A 15,187-nucleotide genomic window follows, 5' to 3' on the forward strand; every position below is an offset into this window, starting at 1 on the left:
GAAAAAAATGTTTTTATAAAGTCAAAGAAAATAACATATTTTTTTTAATTGAAGATAGAAATTTAAAAATAAAATAAAAGAAGAATTTGTTTCTATTTGCACCACCTACACTAAATTAAAAATAATTATTCTTTTATTTTATTTTTAAATTTCTATCTTCAATTAAAAAAAATATTTTATTTTCTTTGAATTTATAAAAACATTTTTTCTTTGATTTTTATAAAAATATTTTTTTCAGCTCTTTTTTTTTATTTTATAAAAATGTTTTTTCATTTTCTATTATTTGTATTTAACTTATTTCATTTATTTTATTATTTTTTCTTTGATTTTTATAAAAATATTTTTTTTCAGTTTATTTTTTATTTTCTATTAATTGTATTTAATTTATTTCATTTATTTCATTTATTTTTTTATTTTTTAGCTTAATTGCACTTTTGCCCCCTGATCTTTCACCTTTGTGCAATTTACCTCCTTTTTTATTTTTATTTTTATTTTTATTTCTGATATGGGGGTGTGGTTAGTAAAAGGGAGGGTGAAAATAGCAACCGCCGTTAGTAATTGGACGGCTAACTAACGGAAGGGCCTAAATCGCACATATTAATAGAAGAGGGAGGGAATTCGCTCATTTTAAAGATGAGGGAGGTAAATCGCACAAAGGTGAAAGATCAGGGAGCAAAAGTGCAAATACAAACAACAACCACTTTTAGGTTTCAGAGCAGACTTAAATGCAAATCATCTTACTCAATGGATTCTCATTTATCAGAGAAACAAAATCTTATAAATTTCATAAATCAATATAGAAGGGGAAATTCTAGTGTTTTTTTACCCGCGCGTTGCACGGGGAATATGTCTATCGTATTTGATACATCAATCAATTATTTGATTATTTAAAATATATTAAACAACATATGAAATAGAAGGGTCTCAAATGCTAAGCAAAGTGGATCAAAAGACTTGTCATCTAAGCCTGATTGAGATCAAGATTAAATCGTTTCACATTCTTCATGAACATGAAAACAATGACACAAATAATAGGGTTAACTATCAGATTGGTCCCTGTCTTTGTTTTGCCGTCTGAGGTAAGTCCCTCCCCGAAAAATTTATTGTCTTTGGTCCTCATGTTTGAAAAACTTTTGGAGCGGATCCTCGCCGGAGCCCGGAGCTCCGGCGAGTAATGAAATGGCATGCTGAGTGGATTAACGGTGCTTATGTGGAATAAAAAAAATTAAAATAATAAACACATCAGAAAATTAAAAAAAATTAGGCTTAAATATGTTGGGGGCCCCTATAAAATGGGGGTCCTTTGGTTTAAGCTCCTACAAAAAAATTTCTTTGGCATACGCCCTTATGTGGAAAATAATAGTGAGCTTTAAGCCCCTGCCGTCAACATCTGTTAAAAAAAAAACGTTAAGTGCTGAGCTGGCAACAAATGGTCACTTCTCTCTCATACCTAACTCTCCACATCATATCCCATCTCATATATTATTTTCCATTTCATTTTAATTATTAAATAAAATTTCAGAAAAAATAAATCATGTTATTCTTCTTCTCCCTCCCTCTTGTGCTCATCGTCCACGACCCCTCATCTTCTTCACCATGGCCACCAGGCACCAACTGTCTCCTTCATCATCCATCGCCCCCTCCTCCCTCCTCTTCTTCACCATCATTGAAGGATCCTTCCTTCGTCTGGGTTGAGGCCTTCTTTCTCCTGATAATTTTGGAGCGCATGACTGTGATGCGGGCTGGAGACATCGTGGTGATGCGCGAGGATGATGACGGAGGAGCTCCGATCTGGATCTCTGGATCTCTCTTTCAATTTTGTGTTTGTGTTGAATTAAGAACATGAAGGTAAGATTGGTGAAATTTCTGGGTTTTAAGAGAATTGTGTTTGTGTTAAGAGAGAGAATTTCAAGATGGATTGATTTTCATATTTATGTATTAGTTCTTTCTATACGTTTTATTCATATCTTTCTTTGATCCTTGCATCTTCTAGTTTAGTTGCTGGAAATTCATGAGATGAGATAAGGTTGCTGAGGTGGGTATGAATTCTTGGGTTGGAAATTTCTGGTCGAGGTTGAAGAACAGTCATGTGATTTAGTTTTTTTTTTATTTTGTACCATTACAGTATTACACATGTGGATATTAAATTTTAATTAAAATATGTATTTAAAATGCCACATAAGCTTTTAGTAAGTGATTTAACGTTTTTTAACGGATCATTGACTGCAGGGGCATAAAGCTACATATTATTTTGCACATAAGGGTGTATGCCAAAGAAATTTTTTTGTAGGGGCTTAAACCAAAGAACCTCTATTTTATAGGGGCCCCCAACATATTTAAGCCAAAAAATTAAAGCCCAAAACTTTTCATAACTCACAAGTTAACCCCCAAATCAAAGAAACCCTAAATCCCTAAATCAGAAGATTCAAACCCAGTAACACTAAACCTAAAATCCCAAAATTTCTATTAAAACCAAATTCAGATTTCTCATAGCACCAACAGAAACCTAACAAATCAAACCCAGCAACACTACACCACTCTTTCCAGTTTGCACCGATTTCCCACTCTCCCACCACCGATTCCCCACTCTCCCACCACCTCCACTCTCCCACCACCTCCACTCTCCCACCACTCACTCAAGAGCGACGAGATCGAGTTTGACAGAAGAGGAAGAAGTCGAGAAAGAGGAAAGAGCGCGCGGGAGGAGAAGCGCTGAACCAGATCTTCGTCGCCTTCGTTCATGCTGTTCATCATCACCGTCATCTTCGTCGCCGTCGGCGGCGACGGTCTGAGACGCCAGGACGCGAGAGGCACCATGTTGTGGCGAAACGACGTCGTTGTAATGGGTTCACGGGAGGGAAGACTGAAGGTCGAAGGTTTTCTTCATCTCCTCCCTGTTGGAATTGTGGTTTGGGGTTGTGTTTCAGGTTCGACGATCTGTGACCTCTGTATTGTGCTGTTGGTGCTCTTCCGGCTGGGAGCTGTGGGAAGCGTTTTTGTTTCTTGCTCTTCTTTTGCTAGTGTTTTTGTTTCTTTTTCTTTCTCTGAGATGTAACTGGGTTTGTGCCCCCTTTTATTAATTCAATTTTTGCCCAGATTATTAGTTCTATTTTTACCCAGATGTTGCCCAAGTTATAATTTTTACCCAGATCTTGTACGGTGAATGATGTGGGTGAAGGGGTAGGAAATGGTTTTTGGGGGTTTGATTTTCTGGGGTTTTGTTATTTCTGGGTTTGGGTTCTTTTTTTAAGTTTGAGGGACATGAAGAACATGGTGAGGGGCTTGATAATGTGGCCCATTGCTGCATAGGTGTCTTACTGCATTGCTGCATAATTATCGGTTTATGCATAATTTGGATTGACTCATGATGCATAATTCTTGCTGTGCTAAACTTGGTTTCTAATCTGATGTCCCTTGACAGCAGCGTTTGTGTGGGATTGGATTTTTGTGTCTGGTGATGGGCTGCTTGTGATGGGATGCTGGAAGTATATTGGTTTATGTTGATTTTCTGACTTTAGGGATTAGGAAAATGGGGAAAGTTGGGGTAAGGGTCATTCGGGAATTAGAAAAAAAATTGGGGTTTTTTAATTAATTTATTTTCCTATGTGTAAAAGTATTTTTTTATAAAAAAATCCATGTCAGCTCACTTGTCCCACTCAGCGTGCCATTTCATTACTCGCCAGAGCTCCGGGCTCCGGCGAGGATCCGCTCCAAAAAAATTTCAAACACGAGGACCAAAGACAATAAATTTTCCGAGGAGGGACTTATCTCAGACGGCAAGACAAAGACAGGGACCAATCTGATAGTTAACCCAAATAATTATTATGGATATGTAATAATCAGAAAATTAGTAAATATTTTTTGGTCAAGAGAAAATTAATAGTGAACATTAATGAGATATACCTTATTAAGGAACCTGTTAAGGGATGGTTGGTGAGAATGGTAGTGAAATAGATTGCTGAAATTTGGTCTTGGAAAAATAATAAATGAGAGAATTTAATTTTGAGGGTGATGTGAAGAAAAACGTTTTCTAAAGGGTGCTATCATTGTTTTCTTTTTCCTTTGTAACAAAAAAAACTTTTAAGGTAACATTAATTAGAATTAATAGATTTGGCATTGGACATTAAATATACCACCAATTGTGGATTGGAATTTGACCATCAATTTAAAATTAACTAGTTTGGTTAATAACCCCTCCGTTTAAAAATAATTGTGTAAAAAAGTTTAAGAAACATAATTAATATCGTTAATTTTTAAAATACACTATTTTTTTTCTGTGAATCGTTATTTGGAGTAATATTTTACAATTTTGTAGTGGTAGTACCAAAGAAAAAAGGTTTTCACATGATGTGCTATCATTTCCCAATCGGACCATTCAAGATAAGATACAATTTCATCTCCCAATCATTTCCTTAACACACAAGTATAAGAGTGTTGGGAATTAAGTGTGAGTAAGTCCCACATTGAAAGTTAAGGATACGTTTGACTGGCTTATAAGTGTGAGGACTCATATACCCATTGTCTTAAGGTTTTGGGTGAAATATGTGGTGTCTGATCCGCTTATGATTTGCTCTTTAAAGCCTAATGTGAAGTTTTATCCCCCAGTTTAAATCATGTCCTTTGTTTGGCCCAACAATAAGGTTAGGGATAATTATTCCCATTTTTTTTAGATTCATATAGTATTTACAATTGACATGATACAAATAAATTGTCGATAACATTTTTTAATTAAATTCAATATCAAAATATGCTTGTTAGTTTAGAATTTAGGGTTAATCCTCTACTTGGTCCCTGTCTTTGTCTCGTCGTCTGAAATTAGTCCCTCCCCGGAAAATTTACAAATCTGGGTCCTCTCGTTTGCAATAAGTCTGGAGCAGGTCCTCGCCGGAGCCCGGAGCTCCGGCGAGTGATGAATAGGCATGCTGACTGGGATAAAAACGCTGACGTGTCAAGGGAAAAAAAATTAAAAATTAAAATAAAATACAAATTAGTTTTATTCAATTAAAAGTCCCCCCTCCCCCAAATTAACCCAAAATCATCTTCATCTTCACAAAATCATCATCTCCAAAGGACCCAGAAATTCATCTCATCATCTACTACTCTTTCATCTTCTTCTTCATCATCAAAGGAAACCGAATTACAGAGTTTCAGAAACAACAAACAGGGTGCAAAAATACAGCAGGAACAACAGACACAACCCTACAATCTTCACCCTCACGCTCTCCACCCAAAACCCTACAATCTTTCAAACTCAAAACCCCATCACTATGAACCACAAAATTCCCAGAACCCATAACCCCACCATCGATTTCTCCTCCCCCCCCCCCAACTTCATCCAACCTAGAAACCCAGAACCCCTCAATTGCCACTCTGTTCTTCAACTTGTTTACTGGGAAGAGGAAGATGAAGAGGATGTGGTGTCGGTTATGGCGAGGTCAGCTTGGTTCGTGGTGCTGCTACGGTGGTGGTACCGCGACCCACCACTTCGATCTACCCCCTCTTCACTCCGATTCGCACCTGGGTTTGAAGGTTAGGGTTGCGGTGGGTGAGAATTGATGTGGGTCGATCTCTTCCTCTTTTGCAGGTTAGGGTTGCATGTGGGTTAGTGTTGGGTTGAGGTTGCATGTGGATGAGGGTGAGGGTGGGTGAGGCCGTGAGGGCACCACTTCGATCTACCTCTCTTCACTCCGATTCCCAACCTCCGCCACCAGGGATCCTCCGTCGACGGAGATTTCGGCGAGTACAAGCCTCTGCATTCCTCTGTTGATGCAAAGCTTCAGGCCATTTGTGAAGGCTTGGCTGAGATGCAGAAACAGGGGAAAATAGAGAAGAAGTCAGAGAAGCCTCAGAAGAAATCAAAGGCGACAGCGTCCAAGGTGGCTCCGCAAGAAGGTTGTTGTTGAGTTGGATTGCATGTGGTGGGGTGGGTTGCGATGGGTTCTGGGTGGGGGTGGGTTTCATGGGTGGGTCGCGGGTGAGGGAGGGATGGGTTCAGTAGCTCTGTTTTGGAAGAAGTGAGGGTGGGTTGCGGGTGAGGGAGGGTTGCGGGTGAAGAAGCTGGAGCAGGAACACAGATCTGTTGAAGGAGGTGATGAGGAAGAAGATGATGTGATGGAGAAGATGAAGATGATGAACATGGAGATGAGGAGCAGGAACACGGATGTGTTTAACTTCACCAATTTTTTTTTTTGATTTTGGTAAATTGATTTTGTGAATTAGACTAGGGTTAGATAGTTAATTAGATTTTTTTAGTTAATTGGATTAATAAATCTGAATTCTATTTTATTTTTTTATTTTTTATTTATTTTTAAAATCCACGTCAGCGTTTTTATCCCAGTCAGCATGCCTATTCATCACTCGCCGGAGCTCCGGGCTCCGGCGAGGACCTGCTCCAGACTTATTGCAAACGAGAGGACCCAGATTTGCAAATTTTTCGGGGAGGGACTAATTTCAGACGGCGAAACAAAGACAGGGACCAAGTAGACGATTAACCCCACAAATAATAGATATAAGGAATCACCAATAAAGCAAACGATAAACACATATTATGGAAAAAAAGGATGTGATAGTAACACTAATCAGGATTGTAAAAGATAAATCATAAAGTATGACATCATTTTGTGTTTATACCAAGTCATCCAAGTTTGAGTTAATATTGCAAGGTACCTACAAAATTTATGAAATATATCGGAATTTTTTTTTTTTTGGTTTGTTTGCTCTGTCATGTTTTCTTTCCGGCACTTTCTAGGTTTTCCTATCTTTCTGTCTTTGGGTTTCTTCTGTTTGGTTTTTGTCTAGCTCGATATTTGGGTGTACTTTCGGGTTTTTTCCGCCGGTATTGGTTGGTTTGTATTTCCTGCTTAAGAGTTTGTTGTCAAGCCTTTTGATATTTTATATATATATATATATATATATATTCTTTCAAAAAAAAGTTTGTTTGTCAACACTACTTTAGTTGCATATAATAATAAAATGTGTAAGAAATATATATTGATTCGTCTACTTGAAATTTGTCTTCTAAAGGAGAAGAACCGAAATATATAGGGAGTTTATGATCTTTTATAGTATATCAAGTAACAATTTTGTGTCTAAGGGTGACGACTGTCCTATTACCACAATGTGATTCCACCCTTAGTACATTCATTAAAAAATTATTATTTTTTTGAAAATGGAAGAAATAGCACGTGATTCTTTTTCAAAAAATTCAACGTGTCAATACATTAGATAACAACTGTGATTCGGTTACATATTTAATTTTGAAAAAAAGGTGATTATTAAACAATAGATGAAATAGAAGAGTCTGAAATGCTAAGGAAAGTGGACAAAAAAGAATCACCAATAAAGTAGATGATAAATACATATTAATCATGGAAAAAAAAAGAACGTGATAGTAGCACAAATCTGAATTGTGAAAGATAAATCATAAAGTATGACCTCATTTTTTTTATTTCAAGTCATCCATGTTTGAGCCAATATTGCAGGGTGCCTACAAAATTTAAGATATATATATCAGACTTTGTACATACTTGTTTTAATCAATAAAGAATTATTTCATTGTAAGGGAAAATAGAACGAACCTTAAACCGACAATAATATTTTTGCATCAGATGTTCATCAACTTATAAGATGTCATAGACATCATGTTAACAATGAAATAAAGTTAGGTCACTTAGAAGTCAGTTTGTATTAAAAAAACTATTAAGATAAAAAATTAAACTAACCACTCATATGTTCTCAAAAACTTCTTGGTAGACAACATTGCGCTTGGAGTTTGAAACTACCCCTTGTTTATCCCCTAGTGTTTTTTACCCGTGCGTTGCACGGAAAATTGATTGTTGGAGTTGACATTAATAAAAAATATAACAAAATGTGATGAGTATAGAGAAATACGTGTGGTATAGAGTAAATTATATAAGTTGTTTGTATGAGAGCTGTGATAGTAGAGAAAGAATGACGTAGATTCTCTCTCATCGTTGGGTTAAATAGAGAATAAGAGAGGGAATTAGTTTGCCATGAATCGACATTTAAATAAAAATAAAAATATCAAAATATAAAAACAATGATAGGCTTAATAAATTAATAAGATTACTCCCTCCCAATAACCAAAAAAATTAAAAAGATTACAATTGAAAAGCTAAAAAAATTGATCAAACTTTGTTCTATGTCTACTCAAAATGAGAAGATTGAAAAAATACATTGGACCCACAAAGACACGTCATTAACTTGGCATGTGAGAGCGACACATCATGCTAGAAGTTGTTCTTTTCTAATATATATAAAATTTAAAAATGTTCTAAATAAATATAGATAAAAACTATCAAAATCTAGCAAATCACAATAAAAACTCATAAAAACCGAAAATTAATTAAAAATCCGAAAATTCAATAAAAATACCATAAAAAATAATTAATACTCTAAAAATAAATAATAATATAAATTAAGATAAAATACAAAAATAAAAAATATAAACCCTAATCAAATATAAAATTTAAAAATGTACTAAATAAAAATAGATAAAAACTATCAAAATCTAGCAAATCACAATAAAAACTCATAAAATCCGGAATTAATTAAAAATCCTAAAATTCAATAAAAATACCATAAAAATTAATTAATACTCTAAAAATAAATCAAAAATAAATTAAGATAAAATCAAGAAATAAAAAACCTAAATCCTAATCAAATCTAAAATTTAAAAATGTATTTTTTTATTAAGGAGAAATAAGGTAAGTAAAAATCAGGGCACATGTGGCAAGTGGGGCCAAGGAGAAAGAGCTTACATGTAAAATATTAGGTGAGAATTAATCTGGGAGCGACACGTCACTAACTTGGCATGTGAGAGCGACACGTCATGCTAGAAGTTGTTCTTTTCTAATATATATAAAATTTAAAAATGTTCTAAATAAATATAGATAAAAACTATCAAAATCTAGCAAATCACAATAAAAACTCATAAAATCCGAAATTAATTAAAAATCCAAAAATTCAATAAAAATACCATAAAAAATAATTAATACTCTAAAAATAAATAATAATATAAATTAAGATAAAATACAAAAAAAAAATTGAAAATGAAATGTATATTATTAATAGAAGCGCTTGAGCCAATAGCAAACCAAGCGAGAACCAAGTACAATCTGAACTGAACTCGAACGACCTATGAACACCGAACAAAATAAACCCACCACCATCCCACAAAATGGCATAAACGAAATCCCAAGATAGAGCCTCATTAAAACCTTGCTAGACAAAACCCAGTGGGAAAAAGCCTAGCAAGGAAAAAGAGTACTACAACCTTGAGATAGCCATTCTGTACCTGAGTTCAATGATATTACATCCGTTAGCTGAATGTACTAAAACAAATACTCAAGAACTAAGGCGTCCACTAGAAATCGAAGCACCAACAGGTTCATCCCCAAGTATCCATTACGACCACAACCTTATTAATCAACGAAACCAGCAACAGCATGTGTAAAAGACCGTCCAATATCTCACCAACAGCAACAAGCAACAGCAGTTCTAATTTGACAGCACCATCATTTGTTTTATAACAGCAAACACAGCATATTTCAGCAGCAACAGCAACAGCAGTTTTAATTTGACAGCAACAGCATTTGTTTTATAACAGCAGCAACAACATATTCCAGCAGCAACAACAACAGCAGTTTTAAATTGACAGCAACAACATCTGGTTTATGACAGCAAACAGCATATTTCTTTAGACAGCAACAGCAAGCATCTGTCTCAGCAGGATAAAAACTCCACAACAGTACCAGCAGCAGCTATACGCATCAACAATCACCCCTCAGCTATGCCTCAAGCATAAAAGGACACAACAACCTGCATCTAGTACTCCACCTGACAAGCATTCTGAATCTCAACCACCACTGTCAAAGCTTGAAAACTGGTTTCCCCCCACAAGCACAGAAGACCACCCGCAGTACCTACCAACTGAACCTCAACCAAACGCATTTGCAAGCTTTGCGTCCACTACACATCTGTTATTAACCGTTGAACATTAAACTTTGTTTCTTGAAGTAAAATTAATTCAGGTTTAAGGTGCTGAGTTGCTTTTTTCACTGCCTCCCTTTTCGTAGAACCTCCTAGCCCACGCACATTCCATGTGAGCCAACGACCCGGCTTGTCAATTAAGATGAGGATGGTTCTCACGGATTTGAGCTTCCAATCCTCTCAACATCAAAGCTTCTGATCCGCGTGGTTTAAGTCCAAGTTGCTTTCCAATCAACCAAGCACGTTGCGCGCGTGTTGACACCCCATCTTCACCTGTCACTGGTTCAAGAAAATCATGAGGCAGAGGTATAGGCTTATTTTTGCTCCCCTTAGGACGACCCCGCTGAGAGTGTTTCTTGGAAGAATTTGTGTTTGGTGAATTATAAGGAGTTGGTGTGGCGAAATCAGCGGGCACCAGTTGAAGCTCTTGCAAAGGCGTCTCTGGCTCCTGGGGGGAGATGACGTGATTCACCTGAGGGAGAACAGAGGCCGCTGGTGTACTTTGTCGAACAATTTGGTAAGGCGAGGTCCGATAATATGATTCACGTGATGCTGTGTTGTTTACGTGAACTGCAGAAGCCAGGGAAGGTATCAAAGATGTCGCGAACCTCAATAAGTCGTTTTTATCATAAAAACACTTAGGCAAACATGGCCTTAGCAATTGTTGTTGGAGAACATGATGTGGGTCCCAATAAGTAGAATAGAGTGGCCAACTGTATTTCTGAGCCAAATCCTGTGTGTTAAATGAGTAACCTGTAACAGAAGTTTTTTTATTATAAATTAAATCAGAATTTTGAAAAACATAATTGCTGATTTGATTTTGAATTCCTTCAGCAGTTATATATCTCCTCCATTCCTCAATCTCATCAGCCGTGTATCCCGTTTCCTGCAAAACACGTAACTGCTCCCCAAAATTGACTCCATCATTAACGGCCTTGATTGTTACCAAGTTCAAATTTGAAAACGGCTCCCCTGGTAAAGGCTCCTCCAGCCGCTCAGCCCCTAGGTCTGGCGCCACCACTGGTTTGGTGGCCATGCTCTGGTTTGCCAGTGACTCACCGCCACCTGCAGAGGTCCCTTCTTCTGGCAAAACCGGAGCCTCAGGTTGTTGATCCTCCACCTCCACCACGAATTGAAGCCCTTCAAGTTTCTCATCCCTAAAAACTTCATCTTCATCATCTGACTCCACATCAATAGCAGACTTGTTGGTTTTTTTTAACGTGAAAGAGAAGAGAAATATTTCTGATGGAAGGCTAATTTTTTATTAATCAGAACTTGCTCTTTTAAAGGTAAAGAGTAACTAACAAACTGACTAGAAATCTGCAAAATTTGAAATACTAACAGAAGATACTCTAAACAAATTCAATGATAGTCTAACTAATCATCCTAACAGAATTAGGACTTATTCAAATTTAAATAACAACTTCAAATATTGATAAAATACAAAAATAAACAACATAAACCCTAATCAAATCTAAAATGTAAAAATGTACTAAATAAAAATAGATAAAAACTATCAAAATCTAGCAAATCACAATAAAAACTCATAAAATTCGGAATTAATTAAAAATACGAAAATTCAATAAAAATACCATAAAAATTAATTAATACTCTAAAAATAAATCAAAAATAAATTAAGATAAAATCAAGAAATAAAAAACCTAAATCCTAATCAAATCTAAAATTTAAAAATGTATTTTTTTATTAAGGAGAAATAAGGTAAGTAAAAATCAGGGCACATGTGGCAAGTGGGGCCAAGGAGAAAGAGCTTACATGTAAAATATTATGTGAGAATTAATCTGGGAGCGACACGTCACTAACTTGGCCTGTGAGAGCGACACGTCATGCTAGAAGTTGTTCTTTTCTAATATATATAGATGGCAGCAAAGCCACGTTTTTTCTTGGGAAGGCCATGATCTACTTGGTGCTATAGGTGTTTGATTGCACAAATAGCTTGTATTTGTACCTTTTGAAGTCAGTTTTTTTATCTTTTTCTTTGTGCGTTGTCAATACTTTGTAGAGGGTTGCTTTTCCAGTGTTTTTGAGATCTAGAGGTGGTGTTGGCTCTTGTTTGAGCACTCTTTTTCCTGCTTTAGGGTTTTTCCCATTGGGTTTTTCCTAGGGAGGTTTTAATGAGGCTCCCTCATGAGTACCTTTAACACCTACATAGGATGGAGTTGTACAAGGCTTTTTAATATCATCTTTCAATTCTACATGAGAGGAATGTTCTCATGAATTTTACTTTCCTATGAATAAATTCACTTTGCTCTCAAAAAAAAAAAATTTTTATAATTTTACTCATACTTGGAGTGCTAGTGTCGGAGTGATGACTTTTTGAAACTTTGAAACTTAAGTATTTGTAGTTATTTGCCATATTTGAACTTAGAGTATTTGTTCGTAGTTATTTGTTACATGTTTATATATAGTTATTTGGCATGTTGGAGACATCTAAGTTCTAAGTGTCATGGCATGACATATAGTGTTGTTTTTGACTTTTTAGATACTATTTATATTAGATTGTTTCATGTCATTTAGTAATGAAGTTTTATGTTTTCATGATATTTGGCTATATGTCATTTATGTGGTATTATTTCTATAACTTTTTGTGTCTTTTTCATGCTATTTAGTATAATAACATATTTAGTATTTTTTATAACTTTTTCTGAATTTATAATAATTTTTGCAAGATTTTTTAATATTTCAGATATATTATTATTTTAATATATGGACCCAATAAATCCATACAAGCCAATCCAAACTTCGTCGGGTTGGTTCGGATCGGGTCCGGAGAAGAAATTCGTGAAATCCAACCCAACCCAACCCATACAATTTTGATCGGTTCGGATTTTATTTTGACTAAAATCCATCTAACCCAACCCATGTGCAACCTAGATGATGAAGATTAATTTAGGGTTAGAGTTTTTTTATTTACTGAGTTATTTTCTTATTTGTTTAACTATTTTATTTTATTAATTTTTTAGTTCAAATGTCACATAAGCTTCAGCTTTCACACAAAAAAATCCATATCAGTATTTCGTCAACGTCCGTCACATTATTTAATGTCAGGGATTAACTTGAATGTCTTTTGCCACATTTAGGGACCGCATGATGCATTTTAGAAGTTTAGGGATCGTGATTTTCAAGTACAACTGCATGATACATGGTACCAATAGGAAGTGTGCTATGTGAAGTAGTCATTTGTGAAGTAGTCATTTATGAAAATAGCAATACCAAGTGTGCTATGTGAAGTCGTCATTTTAATTAATGCATAAAATGAGTGGCTTATTCTATGATTGTTTATGAAATTAAGTCAATCAGATACATACTGGTGTTGAGAGGCATTCAAACTACGAATAAAGTCAATCAATGAATCCAACTAATATGAACTTTTTAATTTTTTATATAAACTTACACAACATTCAGAGTCTGAGATAAGAGCTAAAAAGCTAATGGCATATTGCCAAGACAAATTCAAGAAGGCAGCACCTATAACAAATATTCTCAATTCCTAGCTTCATTTTTTTCAAATATCTAACTAAATTCAAGAAGGCAGCACCTATAACAAATATTCTCAATATCTAACTACAACATCCACTAATCCATCTCTGCTTAGCAGATAAGTAACAAGCTCTCTGTCTGATTATCCAGAGAGTAGGAAGGAGTACCCATTGAATTGAATAGAGAAAAGTTAAAACAAATGCCGCATCGATCTCGATGCATGTGGAAACAACACCATCCAATCTCATAATCAGCTTTGACAAAACAGTTTTCAGATCTCCTTAATTTTTTGAGGCATAATAAGCTCAGATCCCATGCGTGTTCCATATTCCCAAGAGGTGTAAGACAGGATGGAACAATCCAAGTGGCTTTACTCTAACATATTTATCAGGCTCCTTTCTTCTTTTGGTCTTTCATAGATTTCACCTCCTTGGTAAACATTCTTGGAGCAATGGCAATGGCCAACATCTCTTGGAATAGCAGCTTACAAACATAAGGAATATAAACCTGCATATACAATCAGAATCAAACATTCAGCACAATGAAAACATAGGACTTCTAACAATTATGCTTTCACCTAACAATGTTACAACATAGGACTTCTAACAATTATGCAGAACATGTAAAAATATTTCACCTAACAATGTTACAACATAGGACTTCTAACAATTATGCAAAACATGTAATAATCTTTCACCTAACAATGTTACAACATAGGACTTCTAACAATTATGCAGAACATGTATAAATTATATAACTATTAACATAAAATAAAAAGATATCTTGAGATTAACCGATAGATGAAATATTCTACCATGATAATTTCTGACTGATTAGAGGCAATATTGTGACTGAGGCTTTTCATACATGATAGAATTTATTCACCACTACAGACATACATGGTCACCCAGTTTTTCCAATACATCTGTATGGGCTGGATGTGTAATACTATAAAACAAGGTCCAAAAGGAGCAGCTGAAGTAGATTAATTATGCAAGTATCGAGTTTTAACCTACAAAATAGGAAATACATACATCCAGCAATGAAACAAAAGATCCCAAAAGATCAGATGATGATAATTGGACCATCCCTATCTTGCACCGGTGCAAGACCCACACCATATTGCACCTTATCCTCCACCGGTTAAGAGTACAAGTAACATCTTCGTGCATCGCATGCACGAGTAAAGTATACATTATGTTGAAAACATCATAATTTATTGGCTTAATTACGCGATTTAGGTCCATCATAGATCAATTTATTGCAATTGGGTCCATTCGTCATATCTCTGTTAAATCCTTCACACTGTTAGTCTATGTGACTCTCATTTACAATGTGGACCGACGTTTTTGCCACTGGGATGCCACTTCATTAAATAAATAAAATAAAATATAATTAAATAAAAAATACTAATTAAGTAAATAAAAAATTAAAATACTAACCTTAATCTCAACATCTTTACACCGCCATCATCCTCAAATCAACATTTTCACCCTCCTCACATCAACTTCTTCACCTTCTTCATCATTGTTGGCCAGAAACCCAACCTCTGGCCACCACTCTCACTAGAAAATCGCGCAACCAAACCACCACAACCCCATTGCAACCTACCCATAAAACCCCAAACCAATTTTATCCTCCCTTCAACCACCGCGACACCATCTCCTCAACCCTTACC

At 35.5% G+C, this 15,187-nt stretch overlaps 1 long non-coding RNA gene across 1 annotated transcript; it reads left to right on the forward strand.

The window, feature by feature from the left end:
• Positions 1-953: 953 nt before the first annotated feature.
• Positions 954-3,115, forward strand: LOC130710054 (uncharacterized). The gene is made up of 2 exons (XR_009010274.1): positions 954-1,848; positions 2,230-3,115. It is a non-coding gene; the product is annotated as an uncharacterized LOC130710054 (long non-coding RNA).
• Positions 3,116-15,187: the final 12,072 nt, after the last annotated feature.

Source organism: Lotus japonicus, chromosome 4 (assembly GCF_012489685.1).
Source record: "Lotus japonicus ecotype B-129 chromosome 4, LjGifu_v1.2".
Lineage (NCBI taxonomy): Eukaryota > Viridiplantae > Streptophyta > Magnoliopsida > Fabales > Fabaceae > Lotus > Lotus japonicus.